This window comes from Rhagoletis zephyria, unplaced genomic scaffold (genome assembly GCF_001687245.7).
Source record: "Rhagoletis zephyria isolate East Lansing unplaced genomic scaffold, Rhagoletis_zephyria_1.1 Rzeph_scaffold_02213, whole genome shotgun sequence".
Classification (NCBI taxonomy): Eukaryota; Metazoa; Arthropoda; class Insecta; order Diptera; family Tephritidae; genus Rhagoletis; species Rhagoletis zephyria.
In genome coordinates this window covers 73,538-86,242 of record NW_016159297.1, presented here as the reverse complement: position 1 = coordinate 86,242, position 12,705 = coordinate 73,538, and the positions used below count along the sequence as shown (strand labels likewise).

General features: G+C 39.9%; 1 long non-coding RNA gene across 1 annotated transcript in view; it reads left to right on the top strand.

Annotated features, from left to right (window-relative positions):
* Window positions 1-11,442, top strand: part of LOC108366288 (uncharacterized) — a 14,024-nt gene extending 2,582 nt beyond the window's left edge. The window contains exons 2-3 of the long non-coding RNA XR_001848066.1: window positions 4,285-4,288; window positions 11,300-11,442. This is a non-coding gene — a long non-coding RNA (uncharacterized LOC108366288). The remainder of the gene's footprint in view (window positions 1-4,284; window positions 4,289-11,299) is intronic.
* Window positions 11,443-12,705: the final 1,263 nt, after the last annotated feature.

Here is a 12,705-nt window from a genome sequence, read left to right as displayed (position 1 = left end):
AGATAGAGAGGAAGAAAGTGATAGGGATAAAAAGGAAATACAACTGAAGAATGTGCGATGTTATATTGTGATGTGTTATGCTACATATGTTATGTTATTGAATCTAATGCTATTCTATGTTATGTTATGCTAAGTACTAAGCTAAACTCCCCTCCACTTAACCCATTCCAACAAATTTTATTTCAGCTCAACTCAACTCACATAAACTATCCTTAATTTTAGCGGTTGAATTTCAACCGCTGGGCGAACACTAGTAAAAATAATATCACCAGGTCAGTGTCAGAAATTGAAAACTAATTCAACAAAAATTATTCAACAAAAATTAAATAGTTTTGAATTGCTTTGTAAATAGCAAAGTTCTGTACTTAGGGAAATGTTTAGCTATTTGTACAACGATTGTGGGGTGAAGGCGGAGGGGGTGGAGCGTGCCCCACCCCCCCAAACCTCCCATAAGAGAAAGAGGATGACCGCACTTTATGAAAAGTAACCCTCTCCCCCTCACAGGGGTATGTGGGCCCTTGGGAGCTGTTTGTAGATAGGTGAAATTTGAATTTTTTGCAAAGGAAAACCTTCGGGCGCGCTAAGGAATTATAACCCTAACAAAGTAGAATTCTTCTTTCTGTGTTGCCAAAGAATAGGGGTTGACCACCTTTTGCAGACGTATTTCGCGTATTCTGTTTAACAGCTCAGCTCGGAAATTTGCAAAAAATACCATATTTCAAACCGAAATTATTGATAAATTTGTGCACAGATATAGTGATTTTTTTTTTAAATAAACTGTAGACTCTTGTCTAGAAGCGTGTGTAAAAGTTTTTGGATTTGGGTCACGAGTTTGTGTACAGAAACCCGAAATCGTTGTACACATAACTAAACTGTACCCTGTACTTATGCTTATGTATACATGTACTTTTTATAGGAGGTCATGATGCGGAGTTATACCGAAACAGAAAAGGGTTCTTTTCGTACAACGTACAGACTTTATGCGACAGCGACTTAAATATATTGGATATAGTAGCTAGATGGCCTGGATCCTGACATGATGCCACAATACTTCGAAACTCGCGCGTTTATAGTCGCTTCGAAGGGGCCGAANTTTTTTTAATAAACTGTAGACTCTTGTCTAGAAGCGTGAGTAAAAGTTTCTTGATTTGGGTCACGAGTTTGGGTACAGAAACCCGAAATCGTTGTACACATAACTAAACTGTACCCTGTACTTATGCTTATGTATACATGTACTTTTTATAGGAGGTCATGATGCGGAGTTATACCGAAACAGAAAAGGGTTCTTTTCGTACAACGTACAGACTTTATGCGACAGCGACTTAAATATATTGGATATAGTAGCTAGATGGCCTGGATCCTGACATGATGCCACAATACTTCGAAACTCGCGCGTTTATAGTCGCTTCGAAGGGGCCGAATTCGGATATTCATTGGTTGTTGCAGACAGCGGTTATCCCTGTAATCAGTGGATAATGACACAGATATCCAATGTTCGTAGTCCGGCAGAAGCGCTTTATAACGAATCTCAGATTCGAACGAGGAACTGCGTCGAACGATCCTACGGCGTGTGGAAACGAAGATTTCCGGTTCTTTCGGTGGGTGTAAGACTGAATACCCAGCGTGTAGAAAGCATTATTGTGATAACAGCGGTTCTCCACAATATTTGTAATCTACATAACGAAATTGATGTGCCAGCTATTTCAGAAGAAGTTCGCGCTCACATAAATGAAGTTTTAAATATGCCATCCATTTCAATTAACCAAAATAGTACGAGCAATATTAGAAGACAATTAATTAGTAATCACTTTGAACATTTGTAGGGCAAATATTGTATTGCAAATTTACAAATATTGTAAGGTCGCACATAGAACCTCCATTTTAAGCAGTTAGTTCCTAAGACTAAAAAACAAATATGTATAACATTTTCTTAAAATCGTTAAGATATAAAATATTAAATGAACCTACTATTAATAAAAGCAAATCCAAGTAATGTTTATAACAAATTTGTGTACTTTTAATTAATATATAGGAACTTATGTACACGTAAGTGCATTAAGGGCCGGTTGCTCAAAGCCTGATTGACACTAAACACCGATTAACATCGTTATCGACGTTTTCGGCTCCATGCAAATAACATGGTGTCGGTAACGTCGATAACGATGTTTAACCGGGGATTAGTGTCAACCAGGCTTTGAGCAACCGGCCCTAAGTAAACATGCATTTTTACATGGAACAAATTTGCTCAAAGAAATCCAGTCAATTCAGTTCACAAATCTATGGTATTTTATTCTTAAAACAACTTACATACATAACTTGCTTTAGAAGGCTTGACTTTGAATCCACAATGAAATATTGGTAAGCCAATGAAATATTGATTAAAATGAAGAAGAGCCTATATCGAAATGACTTGTTTTAATAAAATGCCACAGATATATTTGGAACTTAGGAAAAATTAAGAAAATATACCCCGTGTCCCGTTCTATTATATTTAAACATTAATACATCAGCCCTGGGCAAAGAATTGTGCAGAGAATTTTTCGCAATGTATACAAAGGTTTTTATTCCAATTTCTTTCCGCTAATTATTTATAATAATATAGTTCATACTATTATAAAGAACATAAAAATGAAATCTCTAAACTTTCTCTAACTTTCTAATCATATTTTTTAGAAAAATTCTGAGTATGCAGTTGTATAGCCCAACAAATTTAAAGAAATAAAATGGAAGTTTGAAGTAGCTAAAAAATCGCGTTGATTTTTGGCAATTTGTTTGTTGAAGGTGTTGCATATTTTCTCCATAATAAAAATCGTCGAAGATACTTCGTATGGAAAAAAATTACTGATCTCGTCGTTTTTGAGCGACTTCAACCTTTAATTTTATATCTTTAAATTTATTGGGCTATAAAACTATGAATTTTTCAAAAAATCTGATTAGAAAGTTGCAAATTATTATGCAAATTTATTGACTTTTCCTGGGTTTTACAGAAAGTTTAGATATTTTATTTTTATGTTTTTTGTTGTATAATTATATTTTTATAAAAAATATGCGGAAATAAATTAGAATAAAAGCCTTTGCATACATTGCGAAAAATTCTCTGTACAAATACTTGTGTCCAAAACCCTATGTATATGTACTCTTGTGGTCAGCTGATTAAGTCAAGTAACATATTGACTAGTTTTGGCTATTTTTCTTTTGTTTGTTTAATGTAAATATTTTTTTTTTTTATAAAAATATAGCACTTTATCTAACCAGCGCCACGTAAATCCACATTTCAAACTTCGTACACAAATTATGAAAACTCAACAATATTTAGCATTTTAAACTTCTTATTTAGAATTTCTAGAAAAATTTTGGGTATCCAGTTTTGTATCCCATCACATTGTAGTAGGTTAAAGTGAAAATTTTAAGACGCTAGAAAATCGCGTTGAATTAAAAATTTTTTTTTGGCTGACAGTGGTGTGCATTTTCTCCCATACAAACGAAATTGGCGAGCATATTTTATATAGAAGAAAATGCACAACACCGTCAGCCAAAAAAATTTTTAAAAATCAACGCGATTTTCTAGCGTCTTAAAACTTGCACTTTAACCTACTAAAATGTAATGGGATAGAAAACTGCATACCCAAAATTTTTCTAAAAACTCTAAATAAAAAGTATAAAATGCTAAATTTTGTTGAATTTTCATAATTTTTGTACGAAGTTTGAAATGTGGATTTATGTGGCACTGGTTAGGTAGGTTAGGTTAGGTTACGGTGGTTGTCACTCCGCACGGAACGGCAGAGAGACACACTTAGGCCATTTTGACCCATTGTGATGCCACTATGAACGAGCTCTTGTTCCTTTCCCCTAGTTTCCCAAATGATAGAACCATCGTGTGACCTTAATGTATCGTTGAAGGTCGCGGACGTCCACAGAGTCGAGATCGGATAAACACCGAAAAGTATGTTGACTAAGAATAGCACGTCTTGACCTTGTCAGGGCGGGGCAGTCCCTGCAGGCACGACAGAAATCGTTTGCGGGATAACCAATTCGGCTAGCATGCGCTCCCATTAAGCAGTGTCCTGTAATTATACCTACAACTGTGCTAATAATGGGGCGGTCGATTTGTATGAGAGTTTTAGATCGTGTTTCGTTTATAATTGGCCAGATCTGTTTTTTAACAGAACATGTTGGCTCTTTCGCCCAACGTTCGTTGGCCAATTTAATAAAAATAGATTTCAGTTGGTGCTTACTCGAGGGCAGGGGAACGCCTGCATCGAGCGCAGAGTTTGTTGAGCGTAGTTCAGTTCCCCCCCTCGCCAGCTCATCTGCCGCGCAGTTTCCCGGTATTCCACTATGCCCGGGTACCCATACCACGTTAATGGTGACTTTCGCGTTTAGGGTACTTCTGCATTTGGCAGCCACCTTTGAGGAAGTGTTACTGCACTGCAAATATTTAATCGCTGCTTGGCTGTCAGAGTAGATAGTGACGGATTGTGGACAATTTGTGCCACTTTTAAGCCAAAGGGCGGCCTTCCTTATGGCTGTTAATTCCGCCTGAAAAACGCTCCAGTGGTCAGGGAGCCGCCTGCTTAAGTTTAGCGAGAGTTCTTTGGAGTAGATTCCGCTTCCAACTTTATTGTCGAGCTTTTACCCGTCCGTAAATTTAGCGGTAGATCCTGGATCGAAGTCCGAGCAATTTACCCAGTTTCTTCTGTCTGGAATTCTGGTAGAAAACCTATTTTCGAAGCAGAGATGTGGACTAATGTAATCCAGCTTACGTAAGGTTGCTGCAGAATTTTTGAGTGACCGAATCTATGGTCTCTCCATGTATGAGCTGCATTCAGTTCAGTTGTATTGCATCTGGCCTGATATCTACCGTAGAGATCGGTGGGGAGAAGATTCAAAACAGTATGCAGAGCCCTACTGGGAGTAGAGGGCAGGGCACCCGTGATTAACATGGTTGCCGCCCTTTGTAGTCGGTCCAATATGCCTCTGTAAGTAGATTTTTCTAGAGCCGGCCACCATACGGTAATCCCATAGAAAAGGATGGGTCGGACAACCGCCGTATACATCCAGTGTATTATGTGTGGTTTCAGACCCCATCGTTTCCCTACCGCTGCCTTACAGGCGTAAAGGGCGGTAATGGCTTTCCTGGATCGTTCCGAAAGGTTCCGCCTCCAGTCCAACTTCCTGTCGAGAATTAAGCCGAGGTATTTAACCTCGTTGGAGAGTCTAAGTCCCACCCCGTTTAGGGAGGGGGGGCTGAAAAGACGGTATCTTATATTTCCTCGTGAAAAGTATCATTTCGGTCTTGGTGGGATTAACTTTAAGTCCACACTCCCTCGACCAGCTGTTCACCAGACAGAGAGCGCTTTGCAAAAGTTCGCTTAGCGTTTAGAGATGCTTTCCCGTGACTGTGAGTGCAATGTCGTCGGCATACGCTACGACGTGACATCCGGTACTCTGCAGTCTCATCAGATTTGAGTTTACTGTAAGGTTCCAGAGTAGGGGGAGAGAACTCCTCCTTGAGGAGTACCTCTCGTTGCATGCCTGGTTATTGACGCGCCCCCCAACTCTGACGAGATAATTCTTCTTTCAAGAAGAAGTCTTATAAGCTCCACCAGAGGCCGCTCCAGCCCAACTTGGGAAAGTGAGCCCACCAGGGCCTCTGGAAGAATATAGTTAAAGGCGCCTTCTATGTCAAGAAAGATGCCTAAGGTAAATTCCTTAAAGACGAGTCCTTTTTCAATTTTGGACACAATTTCGTGGAGCGCAGTGTCCACGGATTTGCCCTTAGAATAAGCATGTTGACACTCCGACACGTCCTCAGAAGTAAGGCGCTGTCTGATGCGGGCGTCAAGAAGTCTTTCTAGAGTTTTATGAAGAAAGGACGTTAGGCTTATTGGCCTGAAGTCATCGGGTTTCACTGAGAAACCCTTCCACCTTTCGGTATGAAGATTACCCTAGCCTTTGTCCATCCTCTAGGAATGTGGCAAAGGCGAAGGCAGGCCTTAAAGATCACAGAAAGCAGTGGGCATAAAAGGTCGACTGCCTGCCGAATATGCCGTCCGGCCCGGGAGATTTATAGGGTTTGAAGGTCTTGATCGCCCATTTAACCTTTTCTTGTTGCACTATGCTCTCTACTGAGTGATGTGGAAGATAAGTCATCTGATTTGTCGCGTCTGCCTTTGGTTCTGTTGTACACTCCGGGAAGTGGGTGTCCATGAGAACATCTAGCATTTCGCTGCAAGAGGGGGTCCATTCACCATCTGGTTTTTGGATATAGTTTGGGGAAACTGGAGTTTTTGATAGGACCTTCTGTAGTCGGTTGCCTCAATGTTGCCGCAGAAAGTTTTCCAAGATTCCCTTTGAGCTGTTCGTACTGAACTCTTAAAGGCTATCAGGGCATCCTTGTAGGATTGCCGAGATCCGGTTTGTTTCGCTAGATTAAAAAGCTTCCTGCTGGTTCGCCTCAGGGAGGAGATCTCCAGATTCCACCATTGGGGTCTCCTTTTGCCCCTTGGACGTGTTGCTGTGCAGGAAGCTTTAAGTGCTATGTTGCAGGCTTTGGTGACAAGGTCTACGGCTTCATAAATCTTTGACGATGAGTCCAGCTCACCGAGAGAAACAGACTTTGCCGCTGGAGGATGCGCTTCCTCAGTTATTAACGGTATGCAGCGTCTAGGGCTACCGAGAGCTCCATTTTATATTTGGTCCAATCGGTCCGCCTCATATTCCTGAAACACGAAAGAGGTGGGGCTCTTCGGGAGAGCCTAAAGGAAATATATTGATGATCGGAGAATGAATGTTCACTTAAGACATGCCAGTCCCTGACGTACTCAGATAAGTAGTTTGAGACTAGCGTAATGTCCAGAACTTCCTTTTTGTTGGAAGTTATAAACGTGGGTTTATTTGAAGAATTGCTTATACATAGATCAGAACTGAGAACAAAGTCGAGTAGTGACTCACCTCGTGATTTGATGTCGCTGGAGCCCCATAAAACATGGTGAGAGTTTGCGTCAGACCCGATGACCATGGGAAGCTTCCTGTAGCTGGCCTCCTTCACTACGCCCTGTAGTCGATTTGGCGGAAAGTCTTGACAGTCGTGCGCCATATATGAGGACACTATCCAGATGGATTTCGTCCCCAGCAGCACGCTGACACAAACGGTGTCCTCGTCAATGTACTGAGAGAGTAGAAAATAAGAAAGATTCTTTTTAATTAGAATACAAGCTCGAATCCTACCTGTGACTGGTGCTGATACCACCTGTTAGGTGCCAGAGTTTAAACCGCTAACCTTGTTCTTGACGATCCAAAGTTCTTGGATAAGAACGAAATCCTCTGCTTTGTTGCCGAGGTGTAGAAGTAGGGCAGGCGAAGCCGCCTTAGAGTGATGCAAGTTAATCTGTAGCCCTTGCACCATTATCGGAGTCCGGGGTCCTCGTCCATCGCTTCAGGCAGCGGAGACTGAGGACGTATCGCTCTCAGACTCCGTCGCGGTGTCGGATACATCCGCAGGGCACACTTCCTCCATATCAACTGGTCCGCTCGGTGCGTTGCCTGGATTAGAAATTTCTCGCGTCGGTTCGCTCGTGGCGTTGTGCGACGCTTTGTGGCAGCTCGAGGCGCCACAATCCTCAGTCTTTTGAGACTCCTTCTGCTCCTTCTGCTGGTGGAGCTTCAGTGTGATGGAGTAAAAGCCGTAGCTTATTACACCACCACAGCTTTCGAGGACTGGGATGGAAGCATCGTTAATCACGAGTGCGACGTAACGCTGCTTCTCCTTGACCTCGCCAACTCGAGTTATCCTCCAATCATTGGTGGGTAACCCCTCGTTGCCCAGCTGAATGAGTTCCAGAATCTCATTAGGCTCGGATGGTTCGCTGTAGGTCTGAGAAGGCTGGGATGCAGGCTGAGGGGAGGTGGGTTCGAGGTTTTGTGCCTCTTGGATTCACTCGAGGTGTTATCCAAAGATCGGTGTCTTTTCGAGGTTTTGGTGGTGTGAGTCCCGCAGCTATTTCCTGTTTTGCGCTTGCTTCTAGCGGCGAGAATCCCTTTGCCCATTCTAATTTGGTTTTTTGCTCCACCGTCAGCTCATTTTCGGGGATGGTTCCGAGCTTGTCGATGATTTTCGGCGCAGCTCTACGGTCCCGTTGAGCCCTGATGGATGGAGCAACCTTCTTTAAGGCTTTGGAGCAGCAGGGGCGCTGATGCGAGTCATTTGCCCCCGACTGTGCTGAAGCGGAAATTGCGCAAGGTGCAGGCTGTTTTAAAATTATTCATCATCTGTGTCTTTGGTCACCTACTAAGATGAGACCTTTCGGTGACCGTAAAAAGTTGAAGGGGAAAAGAACGGTCGACTACGGCAGAGGCCCTTGCCGCAGCAAGCCCACCGTTGCTCCCGGAGGCGGACAGGTCTCCGGGAGGCGCCGTTAGACAGTCGGAAAGCCCCCTGACTGCAAACCATCCAATGGGCACGGTGACGCATGACACCCTGGATTAGGGGGAGGGGGAAGACCTGACTCCCTCCGGGTCTAGATCCGTAGTGTTCTGTGGAAACAGGGTCATCTCTTGAAGGATGCGATATCGCGCACTACGGTCTTGATGTGGGAGTGGCTAGGCGCACGGGATCGCCCACGTGCTGTGTTACGCTTCATCCACACCCTGCATTTTTGGCTCGACCCCCGCTGGTTAGGTGAAGTGCTAAACTTAAAAAAAAAAAAATATTTGCATTAAACAAACAAAAGAAAAATAGCCAAAACTAGTGAAAATGTTACTTGACTTAATCAGCTAACCACAAGTGTACCTATGAAAACAATGAGTAAGAAATGAGCACCCTTACATTATAGTTTGTGTAATGATGCTCATTTCCAAGTTATGTTTCTCTGCAAGATTTTTTTTTAAGGTCGTGCATCTCCTTCATATGAGCCATACGCAGTTCGTGCTCTGCTTTCAAACATTCGGTCTCCGTTCTTAATTTTTATCCTCAGCCCATTTTGCTTTAATTTGCGCTAGCTTCGCCCAACTAGACTGCGATGATTTTTTTTTGTTATCTTTAATTTTTGGTTTTTCGGTTTTTTTAAGTCAGAAGGGGTGTACTTGGACCACGATTCGTTCTCCTCTTCAATGGAGTCAAATACTGCACACGCACATTGTGAAAAGAGAAATGTGGTTTCAACCATGGTTTCACACTGACATTAGAAGAGTGCTGCCACATCTAAGAAAATAACAATAAAAGAGAACAGGTTTTATCTTACTATAAAAAAAGGGGAAAATTTCCAATACGGGCATTCATTAAAGGGGCGGTGGGTCCCCCTTCGCCGTGGGCGTGGCACCTCCAACCCACCTTTTTGGAGAGGGCATGAACAGCCATTGACAATAATGCAACCCCCGACGACCTAGGCCCCCTATGGGTCCCTAGGGACCCCTTAGAAAAATGGCCAAAAATCACAATTTTTACTTGCGTCCACAGTATTTTTGCGTAGAGTTCCTTTCAGCGTAGGCGGCTTTCGGCCGCGCTTTACGACTATAACCCTTACCAAATAGAGTTCTCCTTTTGGTGTGCACCAACTGGGGCTACCGCCCCAGTGATGAAGCCTTGGGAAAGGATGAGGTAACTAGAATTCCCTTTCTGTGTGGTAAACCAGTTATGTCTATTATTATTGCTGGTTACTATGTCCTTTACTACTAATTTAACGCTGAACACAAATACGAGTAAGATAAAAACTTTTCTCTTTTATTGTTATTTTCTTAGATGTGGCTGCACTCTTCTAATGTCAGTGTGAAACCATGGCGCAATAAACAGGTGAAGTAATAAAACAGCTTTCTCGCTTTATTGTGTGACATTCGGCTGCCTTATAGTCAAATTTTAAAGGCAAATTTTCATAAAAGGCAGTGTCAAAATCTTTCTTCCCGCTCTAATTACTTCACCTGGTATAATTCCGCCGTGGTTGAAACCATGATACAAAAAAAAGGTAGTTTCACTTGGAAATTTTTTGACATAAACTGTGCTTATGACGTTTATACTTTTCGTAAATTGCTAGAGTATCACTGCCACCTCAACAAATTATTGTTTTGGAAATTTTATTATTTTTAAAGGAATTTTTTATGCATTTAAAAATAACAACACGCAAGGTAAATTTACTTAATTCATCGTATTAGCATAGCTGTTAATAAGTGTGTATTAATTTAAAATACCTTACCGCAAAAAAATTTGCGTTGTTATAGTTTATAGACAGATAAACTACTCGCTCTACTGCTGCTGGTGCAGCGTTTCGCTTAGATTGGGCACATCCGGCCCGAGGCTGAAAATTTTCCGCCGAAAAGTGGTTGGAACAATCACACAACACCTTGGTGAAATTACCATGCACGTGGCCATACCGAAATATGCAGCTAATCGTACTAAATAATGATGAAAATGATTGCATAAACAAACAGATTATCTATGTGCAATAAGAAATGTAATAGGAGTATTTCACTTGCCATCCGTTTTATAATTAATTTTAGAAATAAACCACTAAAAGGTCGCTATAAAATGATGCCCAAAATATATTCCATGAAATAATTCTTTCTGAAGTAAAAAAAAAACACTTTTTAGTTTCTTCAATGAATATGGTAGCCTCAATTTAAAAGAAAGCGTCAAAATCACAGTTTACATCAAATGGGAGCAATGGCGGATAAGAAGAAGAAGTGAAACTATTTTTAAATATTTGTATCATGGTTGAAACCATCGTAAAAATATTACAAGCTCTCAATTCGTTGGCCATGATTTTTTTTCTGACGTTTTCCAGCATTTTAAAATCATATAAAATTGATAATAAAAAAATGAAATTGTTCACAATTGTTTTTGTTTGAGATTGAAAATGGGAATGTGTGTGTGAGTTTGAGTTTTGAATTTTTAAATTATATTGCTGGCAAACGTCAGACTGCCTCTCAATGGTTTTACCTTGTTATGTTTGTATCATGAGGTGTGTACTCGTATTGAGAGGACAAAATTCTCCAGCAGCAAAAGTTCTGAGAATTAGCAGCATTCGCTCTCAAAGAGACGAAATATAAACAGAAGTACGAGAACGCAAAACTTGCAAAAACTTGCAACCTTCGAAACAGCTGATTAATGCACAGTTGCCACTGGTGATTCATTTGGCAATTTGTTTTCTGCCCGGTACATTTTTCCCAGATTTAGCATTTTAAACAATTCAATAGTTTTGGATAAGAAAAACCTTTGTGAAATACAAATTAATTATATCGGAATGAATAAGTTATTTTTCTCATAATTATTTGTGATATCACATGGTGACGCATTCAAAAACAAGAGTATCAACAATCAACCTACCAAAATCGAAAACTTCAGCAAAAAAACATATCAGCATGCTGCATTTAAGTCTAGTTTGGTATATTTAAACGAAAATTATGGTACAAACGAAAAATGTCATACGGCAACCATAGTCAGCACACACTAAAGTAAACAAACTGGAGATTATTAGCAAATTAACGAAAAATAAACTCAACAAACCCGAACAAACATTTAGGTTTGAGCTCAACTTGAGAACTAAGGTGTTTCTCAAATCTCCAACGTTGTTTCTCAACAGTACCTCAAGTGGAGGATCACAGCGTTCTTAACAAAAAGGGCATTTTTCTTTGTATGAAAAAAGGACTGTTTCTCAAGTTGAGAAAATGCTGGTTCTCAACTTTAACTCCAATGTTCTCCTATTGGTCTCAAACATATCATTGAAGTACTGGAATTGAAAAAGTAAAATGCCTTATACATTTTTGATTAAAACGACATACATAGATGAATTTAAATATTAATTTTTCATTTTATTACTCCTTTTGTATTATGTAGTTAAATAATATCGTATTGCAATAATTCACTTCACAGCATACAGCGCAGTAATTAAAAATTTGTTTCTCTATCACTTTTTGCAGTTAGAGAATGATCTTGGATATCAACTTGAGAACTATGAATTTCTCCAAGGTTGGAGAAATATTTTTTTGGCGTTTATTGGGAATGTTGTACCTATTAAATTTACTCACTTTTTCGTTGTATACTAGCACTAATAATAAAATTTGCAATAAATAATTCAAAAAGGCTATATTTTCTTTGGTTTATTTACAAACATGTTTATTTTATCAGCTGATTTTCTTACTTGCAAGTTTTAGCAGGCAAAATTTTTTCCAGCAGAAATTTGTAGCTAAGTATTTGTAGTAAAAGTTTTCTAAAACTTTAGATAGTTGGGCGCACGAGTACACTCTTATGGTTGAAACAACATATCTTTATTCACAATGTGCGTACATATATAAGTGCGTGATAATTTGAAAAACATACTTATTTTACTAAAAAAAGATAATAAATGTAAAATATATATATATATATTTTAATATGCGGCGTTTTGTTGCAACTATTTTGCCAAAGTGTTAGGTAAATATCGTGTTTATTGTGTGAAATAGCGCCGAGAGGTTTGTTTGATTTACAAACTTTAACAACAAATAACTTAAAAACTTAAAAAAAAATGTGGTTCGTCAATCAAGCAGAAAATTTTCATTGTTGTTCAAACTTTCAATCTTTAAACTTAAAAAATAGAAAACTTAAATTTTACTATATTAATTTTAATATTGAGCATCTACTACATTTGGCGATCCTGCCAGGAGAGGCAATAGCTGTAGTTGGGAGCAAAATAAAAAAGTTTTAAGAGTGCTTGTAACAGAATTAAATTGGCTATA